We start from the raw sequence: 26,460 nt of genomic DNA on the forward strand, positions 1-26,460 counted from the left end.
ATAGCTGTCTTTGCTTTAGCGGTAGGAGACTAAGTGGGCTTGTTTTGCATTGTGTGTTTCTTTTTTTTTTTTTTATTTGTGCCATTAGATTTGTTGCTTTCTAAGATATTCTTCTCAGTCTTTATTTATCATTTTGTTGTTAAGAATGAAAAAGCTGTGTTTATTAATTACATTTATCATAAAGTTTGCTGGAATCACCGTTAAAGTGGTCTATGTGATCAAATGCTACACACAGTCACTTATCCAGACTAACTTCACTGACCTCAGTGAAATTATTTTGGAATAACAATGATATAAACTGTGAGCAAAATTTCATCCTTACCTTGAATATTTGCAAGAAGCCTACAGGAAGCTGATCGGATGAGACACCTTCCTCAGCCACAGTAAGATTTAACAACCCATGTGACACTAAGCACCTCTCTATGCACATCCTACACACTATTGTAATAATCTTTGTACAAAATATGCCCTGTAATGTATCATTTGAAAATTTACAACTCATTGATCATTAATATTCTTGCATGATGTATATATGCGATGTATATTAAGAGTTTTGAATATATGATGGAATTATGACTAAAGCACATGTAAACCAGGTACGGCAGGAGAGTGGTTAAATAGGTCTATCCTAAACAAAGGATTTACAGATAAGCAGTAATCAGGACCTTCAAGACAGCAGGGGGAGGAGATGGCAGGAAACAGAACAATTTGCATTTCAGCGAATACCAGTGGGGGAAGAAAGAGCATGGAGCTCCTTCTCCAGGCTCAGCATTGCCTCTCTCACAGCTTGAATAAACTTTACTTTAAGGGGCAACTCTGAGAAGAATCCATTTAATAGGTTTACTGGTCTATAAAGACAAGGGGTCTGAACCTCAAGTGATAAGCAATTGAATCAACTCATTTATACAAGATTACTGTATCATAAAAGTGCAGAGAGGTCTTTTCTGAAAGCTAATGACACACTGGTAATTAATACCATTGTGAAATGTCTGTATTAACACTATGAGGATACATGGATACTTAATTATATTGTGTTTTAATATCTCCAGCCAAAGAGAAACAAAGTTCCCTCCCAATCAGGAGAGAAGGCAACTATTTACCTGACTCCCATGTAAACTAAGCATGGTGGAATCAAAACAGAAGCTCCAATTTACGTTCAAGGGGAGGGGAAGCCCTTATGAAGGGAAAAAACAGCTGAGGTCATCCTGCCATTTAAAGCAAGGTCATTGAACTTTGGAAGATATAAACAAAAGACAGAAAACATCTTTGGCGTCCATCACTAGATGGACACAAGAGGCCAGGGCTCTTGCAAGCTGAGAAAGATGTCCTTCAACCAAAGGGCATTGAAGACTCTGGGAACTGAATATAGATGAGAAACCTGCTTAGGCAAAGATGGTACCTTGCTAGATTAAGGTTTATACTTTTAGATGCATGTTTTCACTTTTATTTACTTTTAACGCTTTCAAACTTTATTTCTTTTAACTGGCATCACTTAACCCATGTCCTATTGTTAGTAAATTTGAGTATTTGTTTTTACTATAAACCAGCTCAGTTCTCTGAACTGTCCAATGGAGGGAAGGATATTTCAGAGCACATGGTTTTGGGAAAATATGGGACTCGCAGTGTGTTGGGGAGGGTGTTACCCTCCAAATAGTATCCAAGGCTGGTGCAAGCCAGAGTGGGACTGTGGGTCTGTAGATAGGCTGCTGGAGTCAGAGCTGCTGAACCAGGGCTGTCTAGCACACAGACACTCAGGGTGTGACTTGTATGCTTGTAGGCTGTCTGTGAGCATCCCAGGTTGGGAGCTATGGCAGCAAAGCACTGTGAGGTACCCAGGGTTGCAAGGCAAGGTGATGACAGAACCCCTCATTGGTCTGGATTGCACCCTAAGTTGCCATCACAACCATCTATTGTACACAAAAGGAGAGACCACCAGTCTATTCCTCGTAAGGCAGGGAGTTTTTCCATTGTCTTGAGTGGAGCCAATATTTCACCTGTAACACTCAAACAGGATTTGTTTCTTTTCATCTAGATTGGTTTTGAATCAATTTATTAGCAAAGAAAGGTTCTGCAACTGTTCACCAACTCCCTAGCTACAGACCAAGCAACAGGTTAAAAGCCCTTACAGAGCTAAAAACTACCAACTGTATGCCTCAAACATTCCTCTTTTTATATCACAACATATTGTTTTTCCCCTTTAGAAATATTCCTCTTAAAATATGGATGCCATTGTCTAAGGAAGCTCACATGAAAACGTCAGTATACCCAGACTTCCACCTCCACTGACACTCCCCAAAATAAAATTACAGAGTATAGAAAAAGCTGACGTCCAGCTACAATTCAACAGAACCCAACAGTGAATAAAGTACAGAAGGTATTTCACTTTTCAGAGAGACTTTTTCCCTTATTGTTTTCATCTCTCACTATTTTTCTTTGAAGTTATTCCATTTTGTGCATAATGTAAATTGAGAAGAATTTTGTTCCTGTGAAAGTTAGGTAATAGAAACTATCACGCCCTGACAAAATTAAGCTATGCTTCAACCGTTCGTGCTTGGAAGCAGAATCAAAGGTAGAAATAAAATGTATTATTGGTTCTGCAATGAAAAACAATAGGAAAGTTTATGCAGTCATCCACAGCAGAAAAGGACTTTTCTGACAAGCCAAACTATTCTGTAAGTTACTGATGTGTGGTCACCCATAAAAGCATAATAAAATGCTACCATAAAATGTGCCCTCTAAACCATGGTTTGAAAAGAAATGTTCAGCTTGTATGCTTCAGGGAAACAAAAAACCTTTTTATTTTGAGTGGTGCTGGTAGAGGGGAAAAGAAATCAAGAACTTTGGGGGGGGGGGGGGGAGGGCAGGAAAATTATGCCAAAGTAAGGATTAGAAGGGATTATGAAGAAAAATAGAGCAAAAAAGAGTAGGAAATAATTGGAAAACTGAAGAGAAAATTACTTTACAGAAGTGTATGCTGTACCAAACAAATTTATCTGGGCAGGGGAACATCTAAATGATTCGATGGTTTTTAACTGCTATTAAGCATGTACATTAGGTAATCAGTTTCTCTATTATTCTGATTTATAACAAGCTTCTGCTTTCTTCTTCTTTTCAAAAGAAGCCAGAAATACTCAGGGTCACTGATCGTTCAGGTTAACAGCAAAATGGAATCACAAAAACGGGGCCTTTGTACAGATTTCATTATATTCTCTACAATGTACATTTTCCTGAATTTAAAACAAAGGCAAGAAGATATGTTTAGCCCTTCTCCCTGATGAAAGGAGATCTTTGGCAACCTACAGGAATGCAGTTTTCTTTGGCTTTTTCTTCATAGCAATTTGAAAATGTGTTTCCACCTTTCTAGAGAGCTGACTTTGAATATGGTATTTGCCAACATAAAGGGCAAAATAGAGTTTCCTTGGACAGCATAGACAGGATCTAACCATGTTAAAAATGGTTTGAGACAGTTCCATTTTCTCAGTCTGTTTTAATAAAACTAGGGTTTTATCCCAGATTGAGAAGAATCCTGGGCAGCATATCATTCTGGGTACCCGTACCCTTTGCTTTAATTTGTTGAACTTTTTTCAGTCTGGAATGGAGAAGAGTGATCAGCTACCAACCCTGTAACTGTCTAAATCTCCCTCACTCAAGGTGCCCTTAGGTTTTCATTTTGAAAAACTGGTCATCTAAATGACAAGTCACTGCCTTATGAGAGCTGCTCAGTCTCTTTCTTATGTATGGCATCTGATGAGCAACAGTCTAGAGATGCAGCTGTAGGTCCACAGGCCATTTTAAGGCATCCTCTCTGATCAGTGATCAGTGTGAAGCAACTTAGTGCTCGGTGTCTGATTTCTAGCAGTCCATGATCAAACACACCTCTAAAACAAGCATCCTTGTTGGCTGTTTCAGAGGACAGAATGGATATTGTTGCTGAATATTTTCTATAGCTCTCAGCAGGGCCCCCACATGGGGGGGGAAAAAAAGGGTACACTTTACCAGGGCCCAGAGGCCCTGGGGGACGCGGCCCAGGCTGCAAACCCCATTACCATGAGGAAAAAACTGAGACTAAATTGTAGATCATGCCTGAGGATATTTATAGAAACTTGTTTCCCTGTATCTATGTATCTATTGTCCAGATCTTGTGAGATTTTCTGGAGCCAATCAGAAGCAGTGATAGAGCAGTCTCAAGCACCATTCTCAACAGTGAGTCGCTGGGCCTGCTGGCCCAGCCCAGGCCCTTCTCTAGAATAGAGTGTGTGCTTGTGCAGACTTGTAGTTTGAGACTGAGACACAGAGAGATTTGTGCTCCTTTATGGTCTATCATATCAAGATCAAGAACTACCAGGCCCAGAGTTCCTTGTGCAAAGGCAGGAGGGAGGGACAGCTAGAGGGAGTGGCAAAGCAAAGCACCATAAAACAGCGGGAGCCAGTGCTGCTGCTTCTTCTGGTAGGATTTGCAGGCCCATAATATATGTGAGTACGTGTCTAACTCACTCACAGTCACACACACCCTCCATACTGCCATGTCTGGTGGTGGCTATAAATACAAATCAGGCAGCCAGAAACGTAAGGAGGTAAAAGAAAGGGAACTAAAAGAACCTAAAGGACACCAATCTATCCTCCAGTTTTTCAAATCAAACAAGGCCTTTCTGCAGTCAGGCAATTTACTAACTAGGGAAGCAGATGAACGAAATCAAGATGAAAATGATTTCAATATAGAGACTGTGTCTGTGGCACTGGCAATTGATGACAAAGAAAAGCTGCCAGAATATGCATCATGTGACTCCAATCCAATGCTTGAAGATTGTCAGGTAGTATCACCATTAGTACCACCACATTCAGAAGGTTTACAAGAAGCAGGAGAGAAAGTACTGCTACACTATCTGATTCTTGTATTTTCAAAGATCCAGGCTTGTGACCTGAAAACATAACAGATTCTATCTGGTGTCCTGACTTTTGAAGAAATGCGGAAGCTAGCAAAGTCAATGCTAAAAGATGTTGATGGGCATAATTTTCCTGAATTTCTTCTCAAATGCAAGACTTCCAACAAGAGAGAAAAGATACCAAGAGACTGGCTTGTTTGGAATGCTACAAACCACTGACACTAGAGCTTGAGGAACTGGAAGAAGCTTCTAAATGTCTACTTCACAAGTATTCTACAGATCTTTCTGAGAATTTTCCTTGTGAAATGTTGCACCTGAAAAAAAAGCTTCAAATCTACTTTTGGAAAAGAATATGAATTACCCCCACTTATCTTATTAAATGAGATTTACAAAAAACTGAGAATAATTTTCAGTAAAGTGTGCATAGCCATATGGACAGTGACTCCAGTGACTCCGACAGAAGCTGAAAGAAGTTTTAGCAAGCTAGCACTCATCAAAAACTACAATGGGGCAAGAATGGTTAAGCCACCTAGCTATCTTGTCTAGCGAGTGTGAACTTGCAGGAGAAATTGATTTTGGGGAGCTAATTTATGATTTTGCAATGAAAGGTGAGAAAAATAAAGCTTTAAAGTTAATTGGCCTAATTATAAAATGTTTGCAGTAACATTGGTCCATTAGAATAAAAAAATCAAGACATTGACAAGATATAACACCTTTATAAAGACCAAAAAGTTACAAAATAGTCAGCAAAAAAGGCATATCGAGTGGGGTCCCACAAGGATCAATGTTGGGTCCAGTTCTGTTCAATATCTTCATCAATGATTTAGATAATGGCATAGAAAGTATGCTTGTAAAGTTGTGAGGGGTTGCAAGTGCTTTGGAGGATAGGATTAAAATTCAAAATGATCCGGACAAACTGGAGAAATGGTCTGAAGTAAACAGGATGAAATCCAAAGTATTCCACTTAGAAAGGAACAATCAATTGCACAAATACAAAATGGGAAATGACTGCCTAGGAAGGAGTACTGCGGAAAGGGATCTGGGAATTATAGTGGATCATAATCTAAATATGAGTCAACAGTGTAATGATGTTGCAAAAAACAAAACAAAAAACAAACATCATTCTGGGATGTATTAGTAAAAGTGTTGTAAGCAGAGCCTAGACAAACTGCATCCAATTTGTTTATAACTGCTTGTTGTTATTGGGTACACCAACTGCCCAAGGCTTTGCATTAGACTAAGAAAGACACCACATATCTAGTTACAAGAGGCTTATCGGGAAATAATGTTAAATTATTCCTCCCTCCCATGGCTGTTATTTTGTATAAACCTTAAATAGAAAATGTTTAAAAAAGGCTCAAAATGTCATTGTTAAAACAGACTAAAAGAACTGGCATAAATAAAATCCCATTGTCTGTTTTCTCAATGATATTTAGCAGAGAAAGCAAATGCATAATGATGAAGGAATGTATGCTTCTGCCCCTTCTTGGATTCCCTCTCTGTCCCTTGTCTAACTGCTTTTTTCTCTGGCTCCTTTGTATTCTCCCCCAAACATACTCTTGTATCCTCCATCTTGGGAAAGCTACTTGACTCTGTCCTTTTCTCTCTCTGGGTCTCACCAAGATCCTGGAAGGTACTGCCTTTCTGTGCTGCTTTGACTTTTATTAATTTACTTAGTGTAGGTCCTACTATGTGCTTGGCACTTTCACTCAAAAAGGCCAGTCCCTGCTCCTAATAGCACACAGTCTAAGGCAGACATCTAGACAGAGGCTAATGGGAATAGCAAATAAGTAAATTATACATAAGACAATTTGATTCATTGTAAGTAGCATGGCAGAAATAGGTCTATAACAAACTGAAATTCAGACAGGGTAGGGTCTTTGTAAATGAGTATAAATGTCCAATGCTTTTCTTGGTCCCCCTCCAATCCAATACTTTTCTCTCTACCAAAACAGTTGTGATCATGATCGCCCACTTCAATCTTTTCCTAGGTAACTAAAAGAAGCACTTCTCTATCCTCCTCTTTCTGCACTCTCTTCTTTTCCACAGTCTTTTTCCTCTCCACATACTCTTTTGGGTGTCTTCTTATTTTGCTAACCACTCCATCAGCCCTTCATTTAGTAACTCCTCATCCTTGCCCATCCCGCTATCTGTTGTAACTTAGGTCTTTGTCTTTGGTCCTTTTCTCTTCTCCAGTCTATACTCTTACTTTGCAAGCTTATACCAATTGCCACAGTTTCAATTACCCTTTTGGATCATTCTCAAATCTCCCTCCCTATCACCAGCTTCTCCCACCTATTTTTAGATGACATGCCATTATCTTAAACTCAGTCTCTACTAAATGTAACTTATTTTCTTTCCCTCCAATGCCACTCTACCACCTTTGAGAACTCCACTATCCTTCCTGGGCTGGATCCACATGGGACTTCAGCACCTAATTGCCACTCTAGGTATCTGAATCCAAAATCCAGATTCTCAAAACCCCCATTCAGCTGCCACCTAAAATCCCTAGATGCCTATGTTTCCATTACTGAAGTAATGGCACCTAAAAATCTACCAGTGAGTATGTGTACAGCCACCTAAGTCCTGACACCCAGTACTTGTCTTATGCTTAAGTTCTAGAGGGTGTCTTCAAACTAAGTGTTCCCCCAACTGTCAAGCTTGTGGGGCCTGATCCACTAGGCAGTCTCAGAGGCTGCCTAACAGATTGGGTCTGGCACGAAAACCCACTGCCAGAGGAGTAGGTGGTAGTGCTGTTTAAGAAAAATGAATTCAAACTGCAACAAGTGCAGAGAAGGGCTTCTAGGATGATCCGAGGAATGGAAAACTTACCTGTGACAAGGTGCTGAGCAAGAACTGCTAAGTCAGCCCTCTGTCATGCCTGCTCCCATTTAGGGAGGTAAATGGAAACTGGCTGGAGAAAACCAGCACCTAACTAGGGAACCAGAGACAGCTGCCAGCCCAAGTAGCTGGCAGGGGGAGGAGGGGCTGCATAAAGGGCTGAGAGGAAGAAAGCCGAAGAAGGGAGCCCAGGGGTAGAAGCAGAGCGATAGCTCTTCCTTCCTGGATGCAGATGCTGGAAGGCAAGCTGTGTAAGGGAAAAGGTGGTGGGAGCACAACCTGTAAATAAACCTGCACCAGTGGTTACTGAACTCAGGGTCTCTGAGTGACTTTGAGTGCAGAAGAAGTGGAAGCAGGGCAGGCTCGGTGACGCCCCATGAGAGGAGATTCAAAGAGCTTGGCTTGTTTAGCCTAACCAAAAGAAGGCTGAGGGGAGATGATTGCTCTCAATAAATAAATACCTCAATAAATACATCAGAGGGATAAATACCAGGGAGGGAGAGGAGTTTAAGTTAAGTGCCAATATGGACACAAGAACAAATGGATATAAACTGGCAACACATTTAGACTCAAAATTAAATGAAGGTTTCTAACCATCAGAGGTGTGAAGTTCTGCCTTCCAAGGGGAGCAGTGGGGACAAACAACATAACTGGCTTCAAGACTGAGCTTGATAAGTTTATGGAGGGGATGGTACGATGGGACTGCCTACATGGCATGTGGCCCATCCATGACTGCCAGCAGCAAAAGTCCCCAATGGCCGGATATGACACTAGATGGGGAGGGATCTAAGTTACTCCAGCAAATTCTTTCCCAAGGTCTTGCCCACATGCTCAGAGTCTAACTGATCACTATATTAAGGATGGGGAAGGAACTTCCCCCCAGGTCAGATTGGCAGAGACCCTGGAGGTTTTTCACCTCCCTCTGCAGCATGGGTCACTTGCAGGTTTAAATTAGTGTAAATGGTGAATTCTATGTAACTAGAAGTTTTTAAACCATGATTTGAGGACTTCAGTAACAGCCAGAGGTTATGGGTCTATTTCAGGAGTGGGTGGGTGAGGGTCTGTGGCAGGAGGTCAGACTAGATGATCATGATGGTACCTTCTGACCTTAAAGTCTATGAATCTTATCACCATAAACTCAGTGGTTGGACCACTCCCTTAGGATGTACGAGTCTTGAGTTCAAATCCCTCTTCTACCTGATTTGGAGTAGGGATTTGAACTCATCTCTCAGGGGAGCTCCCATTACTCAAACTGCATGGTCCACTGTTGGACATTTCTTGCCTTGACTATTATAATCTTTCCATATTTTGACTTTCCCATTTCTCAAATCTCCTCACAACATTCCATTCAAACTGCTGCTTCCCCCTCCACCATCCTGAAAATCACCACAGTACGACAGTGCATTGCTTCCTGCAGAGCGAGATATTCCAGGAAACAAATCCTTCATATTTCAACAATCACCACTACTTACAGTGATTCCTACTCTAAGCAATTTCTATTTTCAGCTCATTAGAAAGTATGGCCAAATATGCTCTATTGACCGATGACAACACTACAACAATTCTTAAGAAAAACAAAGAGACGATCACTGATACGGGTGATAGGTTCTACCTGGTAGAACTCCCATAGAAATAGAACTCCTACTAGCCCAGTCTTATATCCACCGTGCCACAAAATCTGTTGCCAAATAGGTTTTAATTTTTGTCAAAAGTCAATAGAGTATCCTCAGGGTAGGCAGGAAGGCTCTGGCTGCCCTTGTGTATAATCTTCATCTACTTCTATACATTGGCTTTGAATCCACCCTTATTTGTCAGATTTGTCTGTTCTCTTTACATGTTTTGAATCTTCACTATCAGCGTTTGAAAGGACAGTGAAAAGTAATTTATGTTTAACACATGATATGCATTTAATATAGGAGGGAAGGTCCTCTGGATTCAAAATATCCTCTCTACTCCAATCCCACATTCAAATATACCATTAACTTGGAGTAAAAAAAAAAAATCAAAGCACTAGTAGGTGTACCTGTAATATTCCATGCTGTTTCTATTGCCAGTAAATTACAAGTTAGCTAAACCTAAGCTTACTGCTGAACTCTACTGACATCATTAATGACAATCAGGCACAAAGAAGGACATAAATGAGACAGAATTATAATGCTTGGCACTAAACAAAAAAACAAAAAATCCAACACAATTTAATGAAATTACAAGGATGGGGCTACTGGTCACTTGGAAACCAATTTAAACAAACAACATTTTGTAAAACTTTGAAACAGTTTTATCAGAAGGCTGACTTTTCTACACAAAAGCTCAAGTTAATTAGCATCCCCACATAGTCATTTAAGCCAGTGGACTCAGGATTCCATCCATATAGTAAACTAGATATTATTTTTATTACCACCCATCAGTCAGCAAAAAAACAAAAGAGCTCTTCACATTACACTACCATATATTAAGAAAATTCATATATTATACTGCAAAATCAACCACTGTCCAAATAACATTAAAGTTTATGAATTATTTAAGTTACATTTTTCCAACAATCACTTTTTTCCTCAGTATAAGGTTAACATATGTGTTTACTGTTTTCTTTTGCAAACTGCAGGTTCTCAAATTACCGCTTTAGACCCTGATCCTACAAAAGGATACAAATGGGCAGACCCCTGTGCAGCACACATCAGCACACAGTGGCTCTTTGTCTTCCCCTAGTTGCCAGACCACCAATAGAGGTTTATGAGTCAATTACTGCCTATGAATGAACTGTCCTGGTCCCTTAGCTGCAGCAGTAAAGGCTTATGCTTTTCAATTGTAATGCTTATTTTTTTTAAAAGGCTCTGGAAGTGATCCTTTCAATTACAGGCTGGTAAATCTAACTTCAGTACCAGGCAAACTGGGTGAAACTATAGTGAAGAATAGGATTATCAGACACACAGATAAACATCATATGAGGAGGAATCTGGGACTGGACGACTCAATAATTGCCCTGTTCTTTCCATTCCTTTTGAAGCAGCTGACACTGGCCACTGTTGAAAGACAGGATACTGGGCTAGATGACCATTGTATGGCCATTATTATGTTCTTAATCCATTGATATCACACCTACACCTTTGTGGATCCATTTGCAGTATTTGGTCCTGAAAATCTGTATGCGACTGTCAAAAAAATTCTGACTTGTATACTAACAGACATTTACTCCAGCTAGATCCTAAACTTAAAGATGTGAGAGAAAAGTTTGTGTGGTTGGCTGGCTTTCCAGGGACTTGCCAAGGTGACTGGAGATGCAGGGTTGCAGCTCTCTTCCCCTATCTGATTCACAGTTGTCCCTCTGAACTTGGTTTCTGGAACCAGCAAAAATCACTGGAGAACACAGTGGTGTCCAAATAATTCTCTTAAAATGTAAACATTTTTTTCTCTGACCCAAAAGTATTGAGTTTACTAGTTCTCTACTTTTGGTATGTAGAGGGAAGAACATTACAACGTTAGAAAATCTAGACTGAAAAATAGCATTTTTCTTTGTAGCTACATACAACTTATCAAGTTGTACTGACAGCTATACTCTGGTTTTCTCACATTCTACATCAGATATTTTACTTCCCTCTAACAACTTTCTTTCTCTCTCTGACACTTAGTTCTGTCTTACTTCTTTCTACTACATTTTAAACTGTCAGCTTTCTGTCAAACGTTTGCTTTTTGCAAACTTCTCTCTCCTTTTCTGAGAGTCAGAAGCACAGAGCAAAACATTATCCATGTGTAAATGATAAAGATTCTAACCAGACTTTGATTTTCTGTGGGAAGTTTTAGCAAATGGCCTTATTATATCTAGGAATAATTCAGCTCACCATACTTCTGGCTTGCTTTCCAAGCTCCATACCAAATACAGGTACATACCAATTACAACTAATACTGCTAAAAATCACATGAATTCTTAGCTCATGGCATATGCTCTCACAACGAAACCTGCGTTTTTTAGAGAAAGGTTCAAGAACTCACAGGATTTTTTTTAAGATACAAAAGAGAAAAAGAAAAACACTTTGCACCAAAGTCCACCCTCAACAATGGCACATAACAGAGAGGGGGGAAACAGAAAATGTTCTAGGTCTTTCAAGGTATCAGGGAGGCATGGATAGATGGTTTAGGGACATAACACACCGCACATGCTGCAACAGGATTACACACTGGAAGAACAGATGAAGTCTATGTTGCTCCTTTTTTAGAAAAGCAGTAAAGTACACTGCAGAATGCATTGTCCCCAGGACATTGTCCCACTGCCTTCCCTAGATACTCTTCAGCACACTGTTGGAAAGGGACTTACCTCCTATTGAATTCAATGGGTCATTCCACTGACTTTAATGGGAGCTGGAGTAGGCTCTGTGGGCAGGATTTTTCCCATAATATATTACTGTTCCTAGGATTTTTCTTCATTAGATAGCCACAAGATAATTCTGAATGATACCGAAGAGAATCTCACAAGTGGTTTTACTTTTCCATGCATACAGTCCCCATACATATTCAGAAATGTATAGGAATTAAAAGTAAAGCAACAAACCATTCTATGTTCACTTCCAGTACCACATTACATTTTAATCCAGTACCTGTAGTCCTTGTCTAAATACAACCAGAGAGCAGGTCCTGTGAGGTAGAGTGTCCTCTCCTCCCACTGAAGTCAATGGCACTGGAAAACATTTTTGACCTCATACGAGGCACTCTGCACCCTACAATACTTGCCTATTGTCATTTTATTTTTCCTTGAATGGCTAGCCAATTAGAAAGAGAGAAAGAAAAGTAACATCTTGAGACTATCAGTTCTACTACTTTCTTTTGCTTTTTAGTCATATATTTTATTAACTCACTACCATCTTTCCACCATCTTAGCATAGTATAGCCAAAGTAGGTCCTCAAGTGGCATTTGTGCAACCTCACTGTTTTAATGAACTTGCACAGTTATCACTGGAACTTAAACAATTCTGTTTATGAGGTATAACAAGGAAGAGAACACACATTCAGTTGTGTGGACCAGCAAAGATAACTAAATTCAACAAAAGGACTCAATATTCACAGGGAGCAGATTTGTCCTGCACGAAAGCAAGACGTTTACGCATTCATGTTCAGAAAAAGAGCATCACTTTAATAATAGTCTAAACAAAGTCTCTCAGTTTTGCCTAATAAAAATACAAATGTCTGAATTGTTTGGTAGACAATGTAGAATAATAAATTCACAGGCCACTATTTTCACATCTGAGTGCCATGAATAAGGTTTGTACACAAGGAGTCGATTCATCAACGTTTGGTTTTTGTGAAATGAGACTTTGGACCACATTTCACAATTGTGGATTGGATCTACAGCTCTTGTCCTCACACTTAGTATTTAAGGGGACACAGTTTCTTACTCCCTTTTCTGTCTGACAGACAAATCGTAACTTCAATTCAATCATCATACCAACTTTCTGCTCAGGTCAATATTTTTATAATCAATGGTTGGCTAAAGGCTCTATGTTTCAAACAGTCTGAATGTGCTGGTCACAACTCTATAGTAAGGTTCAAGGTCAGATTTAGAGGCAGGTGACCCTGGGTTCTGGGTGCTGTTTAACGTTCAAACATTTAGCAAATGGGGGGCTGGGAGCACCGAAGATGCTCCTCGCTTGTGGTGCCAGCCCTAGAAAGGTTGAGTATAGTTCTACTTTTGGGGGCATGTAATTTAGTGTATGATTTAGGATAGGGATTGTGTGTGTGAGATTCATTATAAGGATTATATATAATTCACAATGATCAAGGGCCTTCCACCATGTAGGAGAACAACATTTATGATATACACAATATACTAGAAAAGCTAAAATATGGGAATATGAAATGCTATTTTAATGACCCATATCACCATCTCATGTGATGAAAAATAGGCAGTTTGCCAACAAAATAGAGTTGTTTTAAGATCTCATAGAAGACCAAGTGACAATTTGGCAGAAACTCTACAAGAAAATTAAAAAGAAATTGTGCTGAATGTACTGTGTTAGCAGGAAAGGGTTCTTTTGTAAATTGACAAATGTAAGAGCTACCTCAAAAGCTTCTGTAGAAAATATTTTTTCTCCAATTCAATCATTACAGGCTAGGTTTGATGCATTCAAGTCCAAATTAGATTTAGCCTCTTCTAAAATGGTTAATCTTGGGCACTGAACAGAATCTCTTGGGGGAGAAAAAATCTTTGGAAGTTTTTGATAAGATTACCAAGTTACAAACACAGAATGCAAGTATGAAATCTTTAAGTGGAATTTTGATTAAAGATAGTGGGCCAGATCCTCATTTGGGGTGAAATCAGCATTCTGCAATTGACTTCAGTGGAGCTATAATGATTTACAGCAGCTGCGGAACTGACCCAGTGCTTCTGTATGCAGGACGCTTGAAGCCATGGGAAATTTTATGAAATACTAGAATAGTAGAATTATCGGAAGTTCCGAAAATAGAGGTGGTATTGAGCTTTTTGCATTTTTTAATTGGATTTGCTGGATTTGCTAGATTTGAAATCGCATTCCAAGCTAGATTTATTTGTTGTGTATTCTAATTAATTCCTTATTAAATTCTACATTATCTAGCTCTACATTTTGTGCTAGAAGTGTTATTTTAGCTTTCAGATAAATATGGAGTGTGAATGAGTTACAAACTGGGATTGGATATTGAAATGTAACATTATGGTACCCTCCCTACTCCCCACCCCCAAATGTAGTTCTCTAGATACAGATAAAGCAATTTAGGCTCATAAAAACATGTTTTCAGTCCATTTGGTGTTGCTTAAATGCCTAACCAACATCCACTGAAATAAATGGGAGTCTTTCCATTGACTTCAGTGAGCTTTGAATCAAACCTTAAATCATTGGGGTACCATACTTCATTTCTTCTTCTAGCAGAACTTAGATTTAAAAAAAATCTTGTTCAAGTCAACTGCACAGTTGTATAAAAAGTTAAGGTTCCAATTCCACAAAGAATATGTTTAAGCACTTGACTAAACTGGGATCTGTATGAGGATAAAAGTATTCTAGAGAGTTCTATACCACTTGAGTATGGTTAACAATTGATAATCTTCGGGGTCTGTGCACAGGCACCCACACTCCTGACTAATGTTGCATATCCCTTCAGCCATAGCTGAGAATCTGGCCCTGGCTCTTTGGACACTACTGAAAAACACTTGCAAAAATAATGTTAAAGCCTCTGTCAAAAAAAAAAAAAAAAAAAGACTAACACACTTACTCTGTTCCTATAAATATCAGCTTCTGGAGTTATTTCTTGTAATTACACCAAATTGCACATCAGGGCAGGTAAATTTGAATATGTCTGTAGAGACCAATTAATAGTCAGTATTTACCAGTTTTTATCTCATATTACACATTTTAAAAAAGATAATCAGAACCAGAAACTGGTCTCTGACAGTTCTACTGTACGTCTGATTTGTTAACATAGCCTGCACTTTGTCACACAAACATATTATGGCCTGTTTAACAATGAGGGAACAACTATGACTGATTTTGAATTAATACAAACCTCAGTACAAGAGGATGTCACATCTCGCATCTGCTGATAGGAGTGCTTTTTGTTTGCTTATACTGCTCAGTATTGCTTTAATATTAAAGGGATGGAGACACTGGGGGATAGGGCTAACCTTCTCAGGAACAAACAAAAAAAGTCCATCAATACACAATGGAAGGAATACTACCAAGATTTCCTGAATTGTGACACCAACATTGATTAAACTATCTTAGACTTAATCCATCAACATCCTAACAAGGATGACCTCAGAACCCCACCAACATTCGTTGAGATAAAGAAAGCCATCAAACAGATGAACAAATATAAGGCATCTGGACCTGATGGAATCCCTGCCAAAATCTTCAAAGAAGGAGGAGGAGGAGAACTGGTTCACCAGCTTCATGTCTTAACCTTCAAGATTTGGAATTCAGAAGAAGTCCCAGCTGATCTTAGGGATGCCATGATCATGACCATCTTCAAGAAAGGAAACAGATCAGATTGTTCTAACTATCAAGAAATCACCTTGCTGTCCACCTCCGGAAAGATTCTTGCCAGAATTCTCCTCAACTGACTGCTCCCAATAGCCAAGGAAATTCTTCCAGAATCGCAATGCGGATTCAGACCATCTCAAGGTACCACCAACATGATCTTCATTGCCTGCCAACTTCAGGAAAAGTGCCACAAGCAACAATCGACCTCACAAAAGCATTTGACCCCATCAATCCTGAGGCTCTGTAGAGAATCCTCCTTAAATTTGGATACCCAGCAAAATTCGTTGCCATCCTCCAACTCCTGCACAGGTTTGTGACAGTCATCAATAATGGATCCAAAACTGACCCTTTCCTAGTCAAGACAGTAGCTAAGCAAGGCTGTGTCATCGCTTCAACCCTTTTTTCCATCTTACTTGCTGTTATCCTCCTTCTTATCGCTGACAAGTTCCCCTCCAGACTTGACAACAGCCAACACAGAATGGACAACAAGCTCTTCAACCTCATTCATCTCCAATCCAAAACAAAGACTATCACAAAATCAGTTATTGAAGTCCAATACATAAATGACTGTGCCCTGTGCACCCAATCGGAAGAAGATCTTTCTCTGAGGCCTACAAACAACTTGACCTCACACTCAACACCAAGAAAACTAACGTACTCTATCAACAGGCTCCAAATCACAAGGATCCTGCTCCTGTAATTCAGATCAATAAAGAGACCCTGGAGAACGTCAATCACTTCCTTTACCTCAGCAGCTATCTGTTGCAGAAATCTGACATTGATGAAGAAATTCACCACCACCTTCAATGAACCAGTGCAGTTTTCAGACACTTGAGAAAACAAGGTCTTTGAAGATTGTGACATCAAGAATTAAACCAAGCTTCTCATATACCAGGCCGCTGTGATCCCTGCTCTCTTGTATGGTGCCGAAACCTGGGTCACATACCGCAGACACAACAAGGTTCTTGAATGATACCGTCAACAGTGCCTCCAGAACATCTTCTGAATCAAGTGGGATGACTGATGCACCAACATAAGTGTTCTGTCCCAGGCCAAAAACTCCAGCACTGAAGCTATGATCATCCACCACCAACTCCGTTGGGTTGCTCATGTTCTTTGAATGCCAGAAAATTGACTCCTGAAGCAGGCCATGTTCTCACAACTCAGCCATGGCCAACAGATATGGGGCAGGTAAAAAAAGTGCTTCCAAGACATCCTCAAAGCCAACATGAAGAAGTGCAATATTGACATAATCACATGGAAAACCCAAGCCCTCGACCAACTAAAATGGAAAAGGACCTTGTGGAAAGGATCCTTGTATTTTGAGATCCAATGAAGACAACAACAGGAAAGGAGCAAGCCCAACAACAGCTCAGATCCTCCCCTTCCATTCGGAAACGTCTGCCCCAATTGTGACAAGATCTGTGGATCTTCAATCAGTCTCATTGGCCACCTGAGATCCAACAGCAATAACTGGCTATCATCCTCAAACTCCAAGCGATTGCCGACAAGTGTTAAACTAATTCAGTCCTGTACTCATTTTAGCCATTTATTTTTAAGAAACTAATGTTATTTAAAGGTTGGGTCTTTTGATCTCAAATAGTTTTCAATTTTTCTTGTTGAACTTTTTCCAGGCATGCAATTATATTTTTTTCATCCTTCAACTAACCAAGTTGGTAAAGTGGGTAAATCAAAACACAAAGTGTACATATGAAAATATAATTTTTATAGAATTGAAATATATAAATCTAAGTACGGATTCATTTTCTTTTCAGAAAAAAAATCTTTTAAAAAAAAGTTTTAACATTGGCAAAGACATTGCCATTTTAAAATACTAAGTGTTATTAGGGAAGTGATCTATATCCTGTAAGAATTCTATCTGTACACAAATAGTGATTTTTTCAAATATTTACCTTTGATTAAATAGCATCAACTTTTAGTACTATTACTATTTGATCCTCCAAACTAATCTCCATCCACTCCATAGAGAGTTCAAGTTGAATGTTGTAAGATATTCACAGTCATTATTTGTGTGGAATAAAATATATAGATAACAAACAAATGGAGCTATCATTACTTATTATTTGTCCCTACTATGTTGTTTGTTCTGTATTAGACGCAAAAATACACACAGTCCCTGCACCACAGAATTTAAAGTGATTCACCATAGGCATAAAGTGATGTGCAAGTGTTTGCAGGATCATGGACATAAACAGACAGATACAAAAATCCTTAGGGTGGGGTGGGCGGTCTCTGTTTTCTGCCTTATCTCTTTGTTTTGGTATAAGAGAGATTGTTAATGTTCTTAGTTAGTGTTAATAATGATTTGTTTGCTAGACGGTGTTTGCTTCCTCCAAAGTTATGAGAAACTGGTTTTGTTTAACCAGTTTAATTCAAGAAAATGTCTCTCTCTTTGTGGTGCCATTTGATTAGATCCACTGGGTGCAAGAGCAAAGACTCCATATACAACCTTCTCTCTCTACATAACCTTCCCCAAATTCTTCTTCTATATTTGGATGTGGTGGAGTCAATATCATGGAAGACAAAGGAAAGAATAAGGAATGTGTCCAGGAACTAATGAATGAGCTGGAGATAAAGTGGATAGAGTTCTTCTGATAAACTGAAGGAAGTGGGGAAACTGTGAACCAATCCAGACAGACCTGTGATAAAGGGAAGACATCCAGATTCCTCAATAGGATCAATTTATCAATTATTTAGTAGGATTCTGATTCAGCACAAAGTAGCTCATGGGCCAAACCACACAGCACAGAGGCGTGAGGAGTAAATTTCATACTATCTTCAGTCCAGACCTATAGATTTGACGTAATTGCCTGAACTGGCGCTGTTGTTTACATAAGAAAACAAGTTACAGATTCCAAAGTCTATAACCCCTTTCAGTGAGCATGCACACAAATGTTGTCCCCCCTAGCAAGTACATAGACTATATTACTGCTACTGGGTAAGTGTTTAAAATATTGGCAGATCATCAATGAGATTATTATTTGTGGGGTTTTCTTGGTTTGTTTTGTTTATTTTTAAAATACAATTTACCAATAGCAAATTTCAACTATTATTGTCTGAGTCTTTATTTGCTAACCTATAAGGCTCAGCTGCAGCACTGAGCCACAGGCCATGGTAAGCAGTAGCATGAAGACATAACCACCCAATTAGAGACCCCCAGAGACACTGGTCCTGAGGCAAATACACTGCTTCCAGGAGCCCTAGAGGAGAGCAGCCACCGCATCACCCCTGGAGAAGGTACAACGTATGATCCCCCATGGAGCCTTCTCCACTGTAGCCTCATGCCTTCCCACACCCTCCAGGAAAGATGGCACATTGTAGGCAGTACATAATGGATCAGAATAATTGCCATGTGTCCAGATCCTGCACAGGAGTTCAAGGAGTGGTAAGATTCCTGGGCCCTGAATGATTTTTACAACATACATTTGTATTCTAATTACTATCTGAAGGAAGCATGGTCTTCTGATTAAGACGCTGCACCGGAATTCTGGGTCCTCTTCCTACTTGTCACAAGCTTCCTATGTGATCTTGGACAAATTGTTTTGTAAGGATGCCACTTTTTTTTTTTTTTTTTTTTTTTAAACCAGCACAGTATTAGTTTTTCACAGGGAGTTATAGTATCCTGAAAACTATTTTCTGAGGATGCCTGAAATGTTCCAATTTTTCATTTCACCAGTTAAAACATTTGTGGTTTTTTATATTTACATCATGCCTATCTGAATGTTAACACATTTTCAGCATTTCATAATGTGCGGGAGCCAAGAGCTCTCCTGAGACCCCATCAGACCTCACTTCAAGTTGTTTATAATGTCCCCCCTCTGAATTCTTAGCATATGAGGGGTTCTCTAAGCAAACCAAACTCTCTCTATTTCTCTCTCTCTCTATTTTAAGAGATGGGAATCTGAATGAAAGGGGGGGGGGGGAAAAAGGCAAAGGTGGCAGTCTGCCAGGAGTCAGCCCTTCGGACTTGGCTTATCAAAAGTTTTACTCTTTTTTAATTAAAGAGTACGCCCAACCCTTCCTGTGGGGGCATTCTGCTTTACAGCTCGTACATACATTTCCAGGGACTGTGAGGCCTGCAACTGTCTGTCTCTTGGCTGATCACCCTCTTTGATTAGCAGTCTCCACATGTAGCCATCCTCTTCCTGTTCAAAACCCCTTCCTGTGGCAGGTTTTTCTTTTTTAAACTCCCCCACCCCACCTTCCAGGCAACCCAAGCCTTACAGGTGTGACTCATTACTGCTGACCACGCCCCAGAACTTATTAGTTTCCTCTCCACCAGAGTGAGAGTGTGTCCTTTCACACACAAACTCAATCAACACACCAACTTATTAAAAAACATCCACCACTCCAAGAAACATGGACATGTCATTGATGAGCCAGAAGCTGGATGTAGTGTCACATTAAATCAATAAAAGAGTGCATGTAATTTTGTCTTCTGCATGAGTATTTCACAAGCTAAAAAAAAAAACAACCACCATCCCTAAAATGCCTTGCCTTTTTTTGGGGAGGGGGGAGGCGGGGGCGGAGGGGAGCCATGGTTGGTTAGCACTTCTGAAGATTGAGCCTCGGATGCCCAAGGCTAGGCACACAAACATACTTTCACACATTTGAAAATCTGGCCCAGAGAGATTAAGGCCAAATTTTCAAAAGAGTTCAGTAGTTCTAAAGTAGTGAGTACTTTCGAAAGCCTGGCCACTTCTTTTCAGCACCTAACCAGTTTCTTTGTGTTTGTGAGGTGCAGACATTCTACTGTGAAGAGATTGCAAAAAAGCAAATATCTGTTCAATAGGCTTCACTTTTTAAACTATATTATTAAAAGATTAAAAACATACCATGTCAGTGAAAATGCAGATTACTGCTTACTTTAGTGTTACAGTGCTTCGAACCCATACTTATACTGAGTGTTAATATTGTATGTGATTATTGCATGATGAAAGTAATACAATTATTATGTATACCTACATTTAATGTAGATTATATTCAGCAGATAACTATGCAGTAGTTCCTAAAGATACGCTCTGAGTTATTCTATCATGCAAGTTATTTCTAAGCACTAGTAAAACACATTTTATACAATTTAGTTCTTCTTCAGTGGTATTCATTACATAGCTAAACATAAGAAATCAGTATTTGGTGTTTGGCCATATAATGAAAATGACTATTCATCACACCCCAACTTTTAATAAGGAGAGAATCAAAGCCACAAAATCTTGCTATTAATAAGTATTTGTATAAAATTTCAAGTCAGTTACAGCTGCTAACCATGTGATCTAAGAGCAAAAAGGGTGCTTTCCAAACTGAGCTATGCAATTGCTTAAAATTATACCCACATACCAAAACATATCCATATTATGCACGTCTTGATTTTTTAAGATTATACATAGAGTCTCAAACATTGCAGAACTGTATAACAATAATTTTTTTTTAAATTAGCTTGCCTTAAATGTCAGAAACAATGGAAGTGTAAATCAGACTTTATGAATAATTAAAGTGCTTTGCTTCATTTCTAAATAGGGACGTAGCAAATGATAAATAAGCATCCGTATTGTCTTCGGAAATAGTATGAATCTGTTCGACTTTCAGACCTCAGTATTCATTGTTCTTCTTAACTGCATGGTTATTTTGAATATTTTTTAAATGTGGATTTGTTTTCAAAATGCTTACATAGTTAAGATGTCATTTTAAATCTGTTACTAATTTTGTTTAAATTAGAAAGATTATTTTTGTAGCAATATATAGTATAGTAGACTTCGCTGGTTTTTTTTTAATTGATGTAAAACTTCACAGCAGCTTTTATTTTAGAAATCATCATAAGAATTGAATGGGCCCCTTATACAGATATAAATTCTGACCTAGTACTGCCTACTGCAGCACTATGTTCATTTTGATCATCAAGGACCTACTCTATACGTGAGTTTAAAACAAATGTTCTAAGTTTTGTTTGTTTGTTTTACTGTATGTGCATAAATGGAGGAGTATGTGAACTTACCAGGTGCTCAGAGACCAGCACCAAGAGAGACAGACAGGAGAGCGGAAGAACTGTTTTTATATTGTGCTCTCCATCCCCCTGGACAAAGATGTTCCTCTTTTTATAAACTGAGACTGTTGCCCTTACTGTGGCTTCATTGACATAATTTTTCAGTGCCAATGAAACACAGATGTGTGTAATCGACTGCTTATTTTAAGCTTCAGCGAACATATGAGATGACCAGGCACCCAGAGACGGGAAGAGGAGTAAGAGTTCAGAGAAGGGAAGTGAAGGAAAGGAAACTGCTATCAGAATTGAGCTCACCCAAAGCACTCTTACTTTTTTCATCTGCAAGTTACAGGAAAATCATCAAAAGGAATTATGCATCTAATTGTTAGTTGGGTCTTTTCAATTATCTCCCTTTGTTTCTCTTCAAAAGTTTATTATTCCAGTATTTGCAACCCCATGCATTCAAAAATCATGAGTCAAGAACATCAAAAATCATAAGACTGGCTTTAAAACACATGGGATTTTTCAAAATAATAAAATCTGAGTTCTTTTTATTTGCCTTCTGGTACTTAAGCCTTTAGGGTTTGTATTTTCACATTTTTCTCCACAAACCACTGAGACTGAAACTTAGCTTTCATCAGAAATAAGTGAGATTTTCACATACATCAAATGACTCCAGAAACCAGGACTTTAAGAGAAACACCAAATATCACAAGACTCACAATAAAAATTGCAAGAGTAGGAAACACTGTGATTCATCTTCAACTCAGACCTCTCACTAGGTCTTCACATCCAGATTATGTCTAAACCGTGCCAATTCTTTCTGCACCACATCTCTAACATACAGCTTTTCCCAATCATCCACACAGCAACAATTCCCATTCAAGCTCTAATCATCTCACATCTCCATTACTGGAACATTCTTCTCTCTGGCCTTGAGAAATGCAATCTTGCCCTGCTCATAGACATTCAGAATGATGCTGCAAAGAATTTTCCTAGTCCATAGCCTTGATCATGTCACTTTTTTCACTGAAATCCTCACTGACTCCCCATTCTCTATTGTATCAAATATAAGCTGCTTGTTCAAGGCCCTTCCTACTCAATCCACACCCTTCCTATTATCTTTCATTTGCTTTCAAACTGTTGATACTCACCTTCAAATACCCATGATGCCAGCCTCTAATACTAGTTCTGTATAGAAATAAACTTTATATTTTGGGGCATTGGTTTGTTGTTTGAATGTTTAGTGGAACATGTTTCCCTTTCCATTACCATTCTGAATTTCTTTTTAAAAGGGAATTTAAACCAGCAGGCATTGTTTCAAGACACAGGCAGCTGGATAGCATCTTGATAGAAATGAAATGGTCAACCTGGACCTTTAGTTATTAGGCTTAGAAGAATAAGATTTCAATCTTTAAATCTCAGTAATACTAGATTTCCTTTCATCCAAAGACATAAAATGTTTTCATCAATAAAAATGTTTTCATCAATAATAAGCAAAATGTATAGGAAGGGCATTTTTTAATACACAAAAAAAAAAACCTTTTTGTTTATCAAGATTGTGTGCATGTGTGAATGCACACCACTGGATCTCGTAAAGAATTTAGTATTTCATTATACTCAAAAAGAAATATTGAGAAGTTATTATAAATGATTAACAAATACTGTAATATTTCTGAATCTTCTTTAAAGCTTACTCTTTACATATTAAATTTTTAATTAGTCAAACGCTGAGGATTATTTATTTCCTATTCATGCAAACATTTAAATTAATTTAAAAATAAAAATACTGGAAATACAGATTGATGTTACCTGCGATTCATGAAATACAAAAATTAAATGTTTCCAAGCCTAGTCATTGGTTAGATTCCCCTTTAGGATTAACTCAACACATTCCATTCAAACATTCAGTTTTAATTACTTATTTCTGTCAAGTAAATACTTTCAGTTCTGAAAACAATGGGAGACAAGAAGTGCACTTTATATAAATAAAGAATACAGGATGGCTGATCTCTGTTATGACATCCATCTTCATGAATGTGGAGTTATAACTCAAGTATGGCATAACCATTAATGGGCTATCCTGTCTCTGCCTCTCCTCGTAAGTGAAGATAGATGTCATAAAAGATCCGCCATTAGTATAGATAAAGCATTCATAAGTACAGCATGCTTAGTGCAATTTACAGAAAGGAGTCTGTCTTGAGTTTCCTATAAAGTGTTTGCAAGTGGCAAGTCTGCTAATGTGGTCATACTGCAGATGAGAAGTCTAGATTGGCAGATCCTGGGCAGGAGGATACAAGAGCTTTTTGTACAGCTTTTTGTACAGCAGGATACATTTGCTTAGCACTGAGTCCAAGGACTTCGCATGGGTGCTGGAATCAGGATATGAACCCAATTGCAAAGGCCTTTATAAAATGAAAACCAAGCTATGAAATCAAGAGACCAAGGCCCATGTACAACTGTACCTCTACACTTGTATATTCAACTAATCATATACAGTTGGACAGTAGTAGAGACCTAACTAGTTATTTGCACAGTGGAGTATTTAATTGTGTGCATAATAATGGTAGTTATGCATGCACGCATAGCAATGTAGTTGAACATATATTTTTGTTCATTAAAATACTTAAAAAAAAAAAAACACCACCACCTTGAAGGACTGCAAATGGAAATTGCACCACAACCAGCAAGTGCCATATATTAATTTAAAAAATATACTTATTCTACTCTCAACCATGAGCCATCTGTAAGGAGACCCTGAGTTCTGATCCTTCCTCTGCAACTGACTCACTGTGGGGTCTTCAGGCAAGTCATTTTGCCTTTGTCTCAGTTTTCGCATCTGTAAAATGAGAATAGTATGCCTACCTACATACCTCCTAAGGGCGTTGTGAATACCAGTTAGGGCTTTGAACATAAAAAGTGCTACAAATCCTTAAGAAAGCTGAAAAAAAGTTTTAAAAGCCCTGCGTGGCTCACGTAGAGTGCCAAATCATGATAGTATCCAAAATAGTGACACTTGCAAATTCTGGCCTTCATAGCTCATGTGTAAGATGAGGATAAAAATATTTTCTTGTCTCTCAGAGTTATGAAAGTAAATCCCTGCCTCTGCCACAGACTTGCTATGTGATACTGAGCAAATCACTTAAACCCAATTTTTGGCAGGTGGTCACTAGTTGTGTGTTTCTCATTTTCTGGGTGCCCAATTTGAAACACTTGGGGCCTCATTTTGAAAAGTGCAGCTGAAGACTCACAACTACACCTGAAGTCAATGGGAGTTGTAAATACTCAGTACTTTTCTCAGTAAGGCAGTGTGGTCAAGGCTGGTAGTCAGGGGATCCTAAATTCTAATCCTGGATTCTACCCATGATTTAGGACTGGTCTACACTAGAAAAATAAGTTGACCTAACATAGACTGAATTACAGCCACTGCAATAATTACAGCGTGGCTGATGTCCACACTACCCTCCCTGGGTCAATGGAGTGTGTCCGCACCAGAAGCACTTCCACTGACTTATGAGGGGCAGTGTGGGGAGTTGAGAGCCCAGTCTCTCAGCTCCCTGCCAAGAGCCCCACAGGCTCCCATTGGTCTGCACCCTACTCCCCCTTTTCCTGACAGGAGCCAGCCCCAGGCTTCTCCCCTCCCCGTTCCCAGCCGAGAGTTGTGGAAAGCTGCCTGGGGCTTCCCCCTTCCCAGGAGGAAGCCACCTGGGCTCTTGCCCCTGGGGAGCAGGGTCCAGCTGCTCTGGCTTCTTCCCCCTTCCCCCACCCCAGTTCCCCACAGGAGCTGGTGTGGAGAAGCAGCCCAGGGCTTCTTCCCTCCCTGTTCCCTGTGGGAACTGGGACAAGCCAGCTGGGGTTTCTCCTTTCCTCTCTCTGCCCATGAAATTGACAAGGCTTTCTTGTCCCCCCATCCCCGACCCCTCAGCCAGGAGCGGGATCCAGGTGCCCAGGCTTCTCGTGCCCCCCTACCGGGAGCAGGGTCCAGGCTTCTCATCCCTCCCAGCCTGGAACGGAGACCAGCAGTTCAGCTTTTTTGTCAACACTGGTAAAATTGACAAGAATGACAGCCCCACAGCTGATGTAAGGGGACGCAGTGTCTACACTGACACTGCGTTGTCCTAACTAAGCCAACATGAGCCCTACACCTCTCATCAAGGTGGTTTTATTTTGTTGAAAAAACAGTGCAGTTCTGTCACCTGGGGGGAGGGGAAGCGGAGGGTGGGTGATTGCAATGTTTTGCAGCTCTGTTTTGTCAAAAAAAAAAAAGCTGACTTTGGTCAACAAAACCCAGTCTAGGGTAGACCAGGCCATGCTGTGTTCTTTGTGTCTGTTTCCCCTTCTGCAAAACGGAAGTAATAATACTCTTATCCCAAGGCAGTTTTGAACATAAATGCATTAATTTTTGTAAGGCACGCAGATCCCATGACAATGAACACCATAAAAACAAAAGACCATGAGAAAATGAATAATTCTGTATTCAGTACAGGGTTTGGATGGTGTGCAATAAATAAGACCAAAGACCACAAATTGAATTATGAGTATAAAAAGAAATATTGAATAGCTGCCTTGATCACTACACACTATCTTTCTTGTGTATTGAATGAGATGGAAAAAATAGTGTGAGATCATCTAATTAAAGAGTATGTGACAATACACATTCCAAGGGGTAGCCCACAGACGCAGTGGGGGGCGGCCCCCAAAGGGGCCTGGTGATTTTAAAAGGGGCCAGGGC

The sequence above is a fragment of the Emydura macquarii genome, unplaced genomic scaffold (genome assembly GCF_026122565.2).
Source record: "Emydura macquarii macquarii isolate MOO-44397 ecotype Brisbane River unplaced genomic scaffold, CSIRO-AGI_Emac_v2 contig_302, whole genome shotgun sequence".
NCBI lineage: Eukaryota > Metazoa > Chordata > Testudines > Chelidae > Emydura > Emydura macquarii.